We start from the raw sequence: 13,056 nt of genomic DNA, 5'->3' as shown, positions 1-13,056 counted from the left end.
CATCAACTCTGAGATGCAGGTACATCCAGCTGACAAGTCCCGAATAGGACGAAACGCGCGTCAAACTGGATTCCACTGCTAGCCATTATCCATCTTTGCTTACCATGAATATCATTGTTATATGATTAACAGTAGTGTTAGAGATGCCATATCCTCAGAACTCACTTGGTAGACGTCTTATTTTTTTAAAATTTTATTTTAGGGATTTGAATTTTTCGCTTTCGCCCCAAAAACGCTGATTTTTATCTTCACATTGCATTTCCCACTTGGAAAGACCCTTATTGTCATTGGTTCGTTGTCTCATTTAATATGCTATTTTGCGACATTTCTCAAGAACATTCTTATGTTATATATATACGCTTGAGTTATATTTGTTGTTTGTTCGTGCTTGTGGGATATAATTTTCTTCACCTGAACCATAAATTCTCCCTCTAGTTAGCTGGGCTGGGACGCATTGGAATAATTCAGCTTTCTTGTTATTGTGTCACTGAGTCTTCGTTTCGTTCGCTGACATAGGTGATCACGTAATCCCATCAAATATAGCACTGTGCCTAAATATACTACCCATATGTTCGGCAAGAGTAAATAAAGACAAATATGAATCTTAAATAACAATGTTTAGTAAAGTTTAATGATTTATTTGAAGTAATTATTGACAACTACCAAACTCAACTTTTAAGCTAACTACACACACTTCACTTTATTGTTTCCTATTTCTAAACATATATTATGGCTCAAAGCTAAATACATAAACCTGTTAAATGATTGGAGGTAATCAGAAGGAAACTATGATCCTAAGTCTCGTGCTAGCCACCTTACGTCATGAAAACGTATTGGTAATCTTGGGGAGATTAATGTTTCTTATGTTATTTGAACGTGCGTCACCCCCAGCTTCATATTTTCAGACGTCAATAAAATATGTTGAGGCAAGAAGACCAATATCCATATCTCAACTTGATCAACAGAATTTATTCAGTACTAAGGGCTAGATAAACATGGAATCGGTCACTGCTCAAAAATCAATTAGTGTAAGTAAACTTGTAACTGGCTATTTATTTACATTTATTATTTACTAGCTGTGGTTGAAATTATTTGCTTGACTCAGTGTAATATCATCTACAAATATTTACGTATTATTACACACGTATTATTCCATATCAAATGGCATAAAGCAGAATCTAAGCAATCATATGAGGAATTTATCAAAATCTCAGAATACTTTATTACTTTTCCATATATATTTAAACTATGATACCTTAAAATAAGTAGTTGAAGCGTATACCTTTTAAGAGTTGAATAAATCTGTTACATCCTTGATTTGTCTACTCAATAACACACAAGAGAAAACTTGCCTCTATATAGGTTAGGGTCTTGATACAACGGGCTAACTGGTTCAACCTTGAGTCTAGAAATGCGTGAGTCCGAAGTAAGACTAAAAACCATGAGTAGAGAAACGAAAACAATTCTATCACCTGATTGGTTGACAAAAGAGAGGACGAGAGAAGGTGAGTCAACTAGAACAATGCTCTATTTCTGATGCCCTATTCCTAGATTCGATTAACGTTAGTGCAAAAAGACAAATGAATAAATAGATGACTAACATGATCACAAAACAGAAAAAATTAGAAAAATACAATTGTGTCCAAACTGGGCTTTAGGATTAAAAAAAAAGAGTACCAAAGGTTACCTTTAAAATACAATAGCTTTGGAAAAGAAAAGAGTATGACAGTAACTCATACATCAAACAAAAACTTATGGTTTATAGAAAAACCTGGGGACTAAACTATATGTTAGTAATTTACAAACTATGAATTCAGTGAAATAACGTCTCCAAAAATAGCTATCGTTGTTTCTGTGTTCACATCAAATTCGATACTCAATAAGTTAGTAATACGTTTTACTATATGCAAAAATTATTAAATTATTCATTAAATATTAATAATTACTTCCATGATAGCCAATGGCAGCTTTACATAACTTGTTTGATGATGATAAATTGGATATTTTTATTTAATATAAAATTCTGTGGATTAAAGTAGTTGACCGGAACTCTTGTGTTCAAATGCTTTACTAGTCAAAAACAATAACAAGAAGTGTGTAAATTTGAAGCAACTGACTATGTACGAGCGAATTTTAAGTCAAATCCTATCAAAATCCGGTCATTACGACTTAATCTCATGAATAACTAATTCCATCTGGTAATCAATTGTTTTTATTTGTTAACAATATTGAGCTGTCCTCAATAGCGAGTAGTCAGTTTTGCAACGCGACTCGACAACGTGATGCATTTGTAAGACATTAAATAGGAAGAAGGAATATATCTTTGTAAAATCTCAGCGAAGTGAATTTGAAATAAATCCAACGTTTCGCCCTGGCAATCTGGTTCAAGCTTTCACATTCATTTCCCTCCTATTCAGTTGAAGTTATAAGCAAAGATGGATAATGGCTAGCAGTGGAATCCAGTTTGACGCGCGTTTCGTCCTATTCGGGACTTGTCAGCTGGATGTACCTGCATCTCAGAGTTGATGTTCATTCTGGGACTCGAACCCAGTACCTTTCGCTTCAAACGCCATCGCGTTATCCACTCGGCCACTGAGTCCTGATAGCCACTTGCTTGTGCAATGGGGTGAAGTTTGAATTAACTTAGTATTGTTTGTTTGAATCTTCACATTGATGCTTAGGACTGCAACTGGTCAGTCTCTTATTGGCACATTTGCATACTGTGCGTATTGCCTTTTTTTTTGTTTGTCTCAGTTTTGTTGTTGTTATTAGTTCAATTTTGGTTAATATTCAGTTTTTTTTTATTATACCAAATTCTTAAACCACCCTTTCTCTCACACATTTCCGCTCATTTGTCTCTCCTAATTATATGAACTATCCAAATCTTATTCAATTATTACGTAACCCACCCTAATTGTTTTCAACTACCTCTATAAATTATTCAATTATTACGTAACCCACCCTAATTGTTTTCAACTACCTCTAAAATAATCACATTTTTGATTTTATCTGTCTCTGAACTCCACTCAACTATTACGCCACCCTTGATTTCAATACCTAATAACCTCTGACCTTTCCTTGCCCATATATATAGTTATCATCGATGACTTTTGTTATTTCAATCCTTTACATTCAATTATGTCAATTGTTCCACATTATTTATAACCCCAATGATAAAACTCTAATGCATATTTGGTTGTAAGCAGCTGATGAGAAACCACGAAATATAATGAATTCATATTATTCTGCATCAATATTTTTTCTGTCTTTATTTAAATTCATAAAGGGAACTAACTGCATGAATGCCTTAATATAGCCTTGATTCACAAGCATTATAAATAAATAGGACGAAACGCGCGTCAAACTGGATTCCACTGCTAGCCACTATCCATCTCTGCTTACCATGCTTGTGAATTATAGAAATATCGAGGCAATACGCACAGTGTGCACATATGCCAATAAGAGACTGACCAGTTGCAGTCCGAAACATCAACGGGAAGATTCAAACAAACAATACTAAGTGACTTCATAGTTGAAGTTAGTTCGAATAATGATTAGATCATGAATAGTGTGTAAATGGAAATGTTTTATGTGAAACACAAATTATTCCAATTAAAAAAGAGTAAATGCTATTGTCTGTCTAATAAGAGTAAATGTAGTTTCTTAAACCTCTCCAGAACTAATTAAGTCACAAATGATTCCGATGTGTATGATGTTAAACATTTACTTTTGTATAAAAGTATTAAGTCGTTTATTGTTTTTAACTTGATTTTTGGACACTAGAAAACATTTCGCTAGTTGAAAAGAACTTGCATATTCATTGTCTTAATTTAGTTACGCTAATAGCTACTTGTAAAAGACGAATTCCCAAAAAAATTTTAAAAAATCTGAGTATTTTTGGAATTTGTTTTGTCATATTTAGTTACGAACAAAAGTGTAATTAATGTACTTGTCAACTGTTAAGAAGGATTGATTATATAACTCAATAAATTAGTAATATTTATTGATTCTAACAGTTTAATCTTAGTGTATTGTTAAATTGTGTTTATAAATTGTGCCACTGATCATTTAAAGCCCAATAATACTCAGTCAGTTTATTCAAGCTTGATTATTGACTAGTTTAAATCAAACATAAAGCTCAATGTATTCACACTATACTTTTGATTTATTTATAATGTGCAACAAATTTTGATCTATATTCTTTACCTGCTTTCTTGTGTTGAGTTATATCAGTTTTCATTCAATCATTTACCCATTTTCGCATCGTAATACTTGGTAAATACAATCATGCTGACACTTATTAGGGCAAAAGACTTACTTATTTACGCCTGTTACTCCCAATGAAGCATAGGTCACCAACCAGCATTCTCCGACCCACTCTGTCATGGGCCTTCCTTCCTAGTTCTAGCCAATTCTTGTTCATTCTTCTCATGTGTGTATCCACTTCTCAGCGTAATGTGTTTTTTGGTCTTCCTCTTCTCCTTCGGCATTCAGGATTCCATTGAGGGCTTGTCTTGTGACGCATTTAGGTGATTTCCTCAATATGTGTCCTATCCACTTCCAGGAAATTACCCAACTGCGTTACAAGACAAATCCTCACATGGAATCCTGAAGGCCAAAGGAGAAGAGGAAGACCAAAGAACACATTACGCCGAGAAGTGGATACAGACATGAGAAGAATGAACAAGAATTGGGTAGAACTAGGAAGGAATGCCCAGGACGCTGGCCATGGCAAAGAACACTAAGTATTTTAATAATCGCTGTCATTGTTACACCCTTCAAAATAAATACATATTACTTTTGTATTGGGTTAGAAATATGTGTTTACTACACAAATGATAGTTTTGAGCACTTTTAAACAATTAGAAAAGTATCAATAATTTAATCCGACAATCAAAATAATGAAGTAAGCAATTACAGGTTACAGGTCAACAATAACCACTCAAGATCGAAGTCCATAGAACAAGCCGTGTATCATATGTGGAGAAATTCGAACACTTCACTTCTACTTGAAGTTTGTGCTGATGATGTTGCTCACAAGAATAATGAAAGCTTCGTGACCAAATCATCCAGTTGTGAGAACAAAACTTCACTAAAATCGTATTGTATATTACATCATTCATTAAGAAAAATATCAGATCGGCAATATTTTGGCACCATAGAAGACACCATAATTTAATTACACACAGTATAACTTTCATAAATTATTTTGATAGGCATAGACATAGTAAACAGTGATTATTGATTACTAACGAAAAAAAGACCAAAATAAGAATAACACCAAGTAAACTGAAGAAGCTCAAAACTCGCTTTCAAATCCACTTGTTAACTACTTCACGTGATTTTAAAACCGCTTAAATCACTTGATTCGATTAAAAAAGTATTCACTTGTAAAAAGTTTTTTCTCATTCCTCATAAAGTATGGTTCATGTGTATGACGAAAGTCATTGTAGTTTATTTGTAGGTTTATAGTGGAGTATAGAAATGTTTCTTCACTTAAACATGTGAAATAGCTCTCAAAGAAAAGTATTAACTATTTTCACTGTTGAAATCATGAGTCAATTGAAGCTAGACCACCATCGAAAACCTGGAAGCACTATTTATCAAGAAATGGAACCATTTTGTTATGGAACAGAAAACATTTCTTTTAATATTTGTACTACATTTCATTACTTGAAATCAATCTCTGAAAATACAAGAGATAGGGGTATACTGGATTCTGCTTATTTCGACTGTCAAGTAGATACATGAAATACAGATTATTAGTTACCATTTGTACCAATCAAATATTTTTAGGATTGTTTGGAACAACTGCAATCAAAATGAGAAATATTTATCAAATAAGTTTGTAATTGTTATTCAATAGACTGTAATATTGGACAAAACTATATTTTTTTGATTAATGTATTGACAGATTAGGTGCATTTCCAATTAAGAAAGCTTACTACTAAAATATCTGATTTTTAATGCTTGTTAAATTATTTTCAGATTAGCTATAGAAACTAAATAAGTATATGTTAGGTTGAAAGAAATAGTTGACGGAGTGAGTATCACCTTTTCATACGTGGTAGTTGGAGGAGATCTGCAGGATGCCTTGTGCCCAAGTTTCGCGACACCTATCTAGTGCCAATATATCACGTGGGGTTCCTAACTCATCACAGGGTAGTATCACTCCATTCGATATTGTAGATATGCATAACTAACGAATGTAAAGCAGCACCAAACTCAAGTCCATGACTTTCTATCGGTGGGTTTTTACCACCTAGTCCAATTTGTATAAATATCACTAGACTACAAGGTATCCTGTACTTGGATAGATTGTGTGCATTACGTCTACAAAATATCGAAATATCCGAGGTTTTGCTCCGTATTATCTTTCCTAACATCCTCCAACACCAGCAAACATAATGTTAAGGTATACAGTAGTTACGTATACATATTACATTTCATAAACCACATCAGTTGATGAGGACCTTTTGGTATAATTTTATTTTATTTTAAATCACTTTAGCAGTATGTATGCTAGTGTAAAAATACAAGTTGACAGTTCATCGGTTTCCACAATAGTTCTAAAGATTAAAAAACAAACTAACCTTCAAATAAACAACTTTCTTTTCATTGGTCAGATAAAAATATTATTTGATTAAGTTTCTTTTATAGTGAAGGGGTACAAAGCTTAAGAAGTCTGTGTACCGGCTTGATGAAGAACTTTTCCTAATGACAATATTAAGATTATAAACAGTTAACAAACTCTTAGTATATACACTTAATAAATGGATTTCAATCCTATCAAACTTCAAATTATGTTGATAATCTGATTTACATTTTAATCAATATATAATTAGAAGGTATTTATTAATATTATTTATAAAAGTATTCTGTAATATACATATAAACTAAGTTTACTTAATGTATTCATAACAATTTCGATAATACATAATTATATTGTCATGCGACTTATAATAAAACTACAATATCATTGTTGCTATGCAAAAACACATTCCATCTCTGCTTATCTTGTTCTGTTTTTTTCTTTCTTTTTTTTGTTTTTTTTTCAAAGTAAAATTCCGAAAGAGCATTCATTAATTTGTAATTGATTATTTTCAATAAGAAGGCAAAAGTAAATTCAATTGTTTTCCTTTAGCTTATAGAAGAAAATAAAAGATAGTAAAAGAACAGTACTAGAAAAATTGTATCAGACTAGATAAACTAATTTGTGGGTTTGAGGGTTAATTTAAATAAATGGGAACAAATATTACTTTATAATATATGAAACGGGTAGTACAAGTGTGGTATGGGTTACTGATATCCACATAAGTAGTATATGGTGATGGTCAGACATAGAATGTATTTTGGCAGAAGATCGATAAGACGAGAAAGGGAACGGCAAGCAGGTGGTACGAAAATGCATAAACAATTATAATCGGAGACTATAGACGGATATTTGCAGAAGAAACAGTCAAATTGAGACAATTGATTTTCGTTTTGTAAATTAACTGTTCACTATATGGTTCTCATATTTTAATGAAATATTCTGTAATGTTGTGCTGAAATACATTTGATTGTCCCCACTCGTGTTTTGTTCACTACACAAGTATCTTTGTATTGAACTTAAAGAATTTAAATGATATTGAAAAATTATTGTCTGCCATTACAGAATAAAAATGATAGTGTTGAATGTATCAAATATTCAATTTTTTGTCATGCAGATAGTGTATAACATATGAGTCAGTTCTATCACCTACACTCTTGATTCTGACCCAAACCTAACCTTAGACCTTCAATCCTAATCCTCAGTTACTAATCAAGAACAATGTTAGAACTCCTTCATATGAGGGTTCAAGAAGATGGGCAACCTATATCCTTGTGGAAGAAATTATATATCGTCACTGTTTCGATTAACAGACGTAATCGCCTGTAGAAAACTTCAACAGATTACTAATTTATGTAAAATAAGTTTACTTTTAGTGATATTATTGCTTTTTTTCCATGAACTATTCATTAGCAATGGTTGTTTTCTGTTTGGATAACAATAGGCTGAAATTCGTCACGGTTGTATTAAACTCATACTTATGCTATCGTATACTCTTGCCATAAAAAAATACGGATGCTTAATAGGCAAAACATATTCATCATGATTTATTTTCTTAGTATACAAGCTATACACGTCCTACTAGTCTATTTTTATTTGAAATGTTTGGCAAATGGAGAAGTACTGTTTTTTCCTAATTTTATTTATATGATTATCAACACATACATGGAATTGTCAGCTGTTTGGGCTACATAATCTTCTTTTGATTGTTCTTGATGAAATGAGTTAAACCTTTTGCATTAAAGGAATCACAGTATGAGATGATAAACACAACACATATGTATCACTTCAAATGAGTATTGACTGTTAAACCGGTAAGAAAGTTTTGTTATGCCTTTAAAATACTTAATTGGCTTGTACTATTTACTGGGACCGTGAATCCGACGACGAGTAATGAGAACACAAAGACTAGTGATATTGATTTGTTTGACTACAAAAATAAATCAAAGTAACACTTGAATGTACTAATTTTTCTACGATCTATTTATATATATCTTTATCCCTTTATAAGTTCAAATAAAACAAGAATAAGGTTCACAGAATAGCATGAATTCATCATATTTCTAGACTTCTCATCATCTGCAAACAGATTGAATTCATTTTATTAATATTATTGAAAAAACTTTTTGTTACATACATTAATCAATGAAGTTTAGTTCAAAACGACTTAAGAAACAAATGGAAGAAATATATTTAACATAACAGTTAAGATTGACCAATATTTATATGCTGAATATAAGATTATAAAAAAGGAGAACGATTCATTTCTTATAGGGGTGCTTCTTGAGACCCAGAACCTCCGGACACATTGAAATTAGTGATTCTTTTATCCCTTTCCAGTTGTCCTTCATAATAGTTTCTTCTTCTGAGAGTAGATCTTGTAAGGCTTGGAACCTGTTGTTGAGAGATATCTTGATTTCGTTCAGTTTGTCAGTATCTTGGATGAAGGCTGTATTAAACCATTATAATGCTGTTTCTCCGGTTGTCTATTAATTCTTTAGCTTCAGTTTGATCTCGACAACCACCAGCTAGTGGTGATCTGAATTTATGTCAACTTCTTTCTTTGTTCCCACGCCTTCCACTTACCTTCTGAACTTTTTAGTGTTTCAAATATGACCGGTCTATTTCTCTGTAGTGTGATCCGGTGAGGCTCATGTAGCTTTTTGTATGCACTTGTGGGGGAATATAGTGCCATCTATAACCATTTTGTTGAATGTATATAATTTTGTAAATCTGTCACCATTCTTGTTCCTTTCTTCCAGTCAGTCCATGTTGTCCTATGATATCTTCATACGAGGTGTTGTCTATTCAGATTTTGGCGTTTAGGTCTCCCATCAGGATGATCAGGTCCTTTCCTGAAGAATTCACTATGATTTATTTCAGCCCCTCATAAAACTGACCTTTATCGTCATTGCTATCATTGTTGATTGCTTAACATTGGATTACATTCATTGTGATTCCCTTCTCCTTTGTTTTGAAAGACGCTTTGATGATCCTGGGTCCTTTAGATATTCATCGTATGAGTGCTTTTCATGTTTCATTGGAAAGCATCAGTGCAACTCCTCGTGTATACGAAACATCCTTAGTTCATGACCAGAATACAACAGCATCTTTCCAAAACCGAATCTTTCTTGTCCAGATTGGGTCCAATAGGTTTCACTGATTCCGAGCGCCATCAAGTTGTATCTCCTCATTTCCGAAGCTATTTAAATGGTCCTCCCAGTCTTCCGAATTGTCGGGATATTCTGTGTACATATATTAATTGTAGATCTGACTGTCAGAAGGGGCATCGGCCTCGCGATTTTCGAAAAGTCTCGGCTTTCACTATGAGGCGTCATAATTCCTTTGAAAGATCCTTCAACCCGGAGAGCAGAGTTCAAAGTGTTTAATTTATCTATTCTGGATAGTGTTTTTTAGCAAGGTCGCTGACCCCATGCCCAATTATCCTCTTTTATCCAGGCTCGGGACCGACAGTAATCTTAAAAGGGCTACCGGTGGTGTTTTGTAAATGATAATAAGGAGATAATAAATAAAAACATATTGTGAACAAATGAGTGATGATCAAGGCCTCTATTTAGTATGAAATTAAAGCTAAAGTCATGGGCAAACGTCAAAGGGGTATTTTACTATAAGTTATAAAACGTAATATACAGATAATGTAACCGACAAGTGTTATAACGATATTACTATCTTACAGTGGTAATGAGAGATTTGCCACACTTTCTTTCTGTATACAAAGGTCAGATCGGAAGCACCTGATGGAAATGACCACTGCAAAGCTGAATAAAAGTAGTTTATATTGCCTGTTATTGATTTTAAAACCTTTTGAAATATGCATTTTGTGTCCACCATACACTAAATGTTTATAGATCAACTTATTTCATTCCTTCCTATATACTTAATTCCACAAGTACATGTGAATTCGTAAATACACTCGTCAGTGACCTCAGAAAGAATCGATCTGCCTTTAATTGATTTAAGGAACATCTGGTGTAATACACCGAAAATAGCTGGGAAGCTTCTCCATTAAGTTGCCTCAATTCCTTTATCGATCCTGCTTGAAATCTCCTTACTTTTGAAAGCAAAACAGATGAAGACAAGTTTTCGGTTAACAGTTGTTTGGTTTTTCCGTACCTCATAATAAATTTTTTTGGATATCCGTTTTTCATAACACACTCTTCAATTTATGCTGTTTTGTCCTGTATTTTCTTGGTCAAATACAACTTTCTAACGCTATGAAATAAGGTTTTGAAAAAACATTTGGAACTAACAGGACAACTGTTTTCTTTACTGGATATGAACTCGGTTCTTCCATTGTTTTCTCTTCAGATCTAGCTAGTTGAATTTATTATTATGTTCATACTCCATCATGAATTTCATGTTAATATATGGTGTATCAAACTGGTGGAACAACTGTGAGGGATAACTCTTACAATTACAAACAACAAATGCATCGTCAACATACCTTCTGTAGGATTTTATATATCTTCGATTTCTCATTTAAGTTTCGTTTGTTCAAGATTAACCACAAAGATTTCAGCCAAAATAGGCCCTAGTGGTAATTCCATAGCCAACTCAACTTATCCGAATAACTGATTATCGAATTTGAATTGAACACTTTTCGTGCATAGTAGTAGTAATTTTCCTCAACTTCTTTTGGAGCAAAGGAGGTAATTCAGAATGCTAGCATTTCTTATTAATATTTTCGCCTATTGGTAAATTTGTAAATAATGAACAAACATCAAATGATATCACAAATTTATCTGATATATCCACATGATCAATTTCTTCAGAGAATTAAAATGTGCCTTGTAAAGCATGAGTTGCCATTTTTCTGCAAACAGGTTCCAATAATTTCGCTAACCATCGAGCCAGATTATGATACAGTCAGTCAGCTACAACGTAGGACCAGGCACACATATGCATCAGTCCAAGTTGCCATACCTAATTAACATAACCAGATGAACACCAAATTCATAATAGTTGATTTAGTGGTGTTAATATATCGAAGAAAGGTTGTTTATAAGGATATAGTACAGGAAGAAAGACAGATATCAAGCAGTTTTAATCTCAAGGTTTAAGGGAAGATAAAGAGTGTATACACCTGCGTCATTTTGATCAATTCTGAGCCATATAACACATAGCCTCCAACCATTGGTTATGATAGTCACGCGGACCCCAATCAACTAGTCTGCATCTACTAACATGGCTCACACTAGAAGTTAGTGACTTCAAGAACTGATGCCACGTTTTCGTTTGGCCACCACTAACTATCTTCCAACCCTCTCCAATACTAGTCAGCATAGCACGTAGTGGTAATCGGCGTTCGGGTATACGTAACATGTGGCCCGACCATCTCAGTCGGTGAAGATTTACAACCCCACCAACTGGTTTGACATCATTCCCTAATACCCTGTGTCTAACCTCACTATTACTTACCCAGTGATCCCAGCAGATGCGAGCAATATTTCTAAGAAATCTGTGGTCAAATACTAGTAACTTGCGACTATCTTCTACTCTTAATGGCCATGTTTCACAGCCGTAAAGTAGAACAGAGCGAACTGCTGCGCAGTATACTCGTCCCCTAATTGATAGAGGGATATCTCGCCTTCGCCATAGGTGACGTAAGTTGGTGAAACGAGCTTTTCGAATCCATGTTGAGATTTCGTCAGACACCAACCCATTATAGTTGATCAGACTTGCAAGTTAAGTGAAGTCGTCGACGCGTTCGACTACTTCACTCCCTATCCTTAGTTCAGGTGTTGACGTAAGCCAGTCCTGGAGTAAAAATAAACATTTAGAGGGGGAGAAATGCATCCCAAAGATCCTGGCATTATTACTTAGTTCTAACAGAAGACTGAATTTTGTCAGCGTCTTCACCAAACAGGACTATGTCATCTGCGTATTCTAAGTCGATAAATGGATATCCTGATAGATCAATTCCTGAAAATTCAGTCGATGAGAGTGTTATTTACAGCAATAGGTCTATAATGAAGTTAAATAAGAATGGGGATAGTGAACAGTCTTGTCGGACACCATTTGAGGTTGCAAAATCAATATTATGATACGGTGAATTAATCATTGAAATAACCGGTCGTAAGGAGATATTTGATTTGTGGACTTTAGAAAGACCATACATGAAAGGCAAGCACGCTCCTTTAGCTTTAAGCTTGATCATCAATTAACTTCTTTCTTAAGTCGCCACAGTGAAATCTTTCTTAGATATATCAACATGAAATCTCCATAAATCATTTAAAACCTGAAGCATATTCTGCACGTAGTCATTTCGACTCAGTATGACGACATCCGAACTTTTGTCTGGTCTTAATACAACCTTATCATTCTTTTGCAAATATTTCAGTACTGACTTGTACTGCTTAGTCAAAGTCTTTGAATGTAGCATTGAAGAAATTACATACTACATCTAAAATATCAACTAGCTTGCATTCAAACCAATCGAGTGG

The sequence above is a fragment of the Schistosoma mansoni genome, chromosome 4 (assembly GCF_000237925.1).
Source record: "Schistosoma mansoni strain Puerto Rico chromosome 4, complete genome".
Taxonomy (NCBI): domain Eukaryota; kingdom Metazoa; phylum Platyhelminthes; class Trematoda; order Strigeidida; family Schistosomatidae; genus Schistosoma; species Schistosoma mansoni.
Note: the sequence above shows the minus strand (reverse complement) of the source record.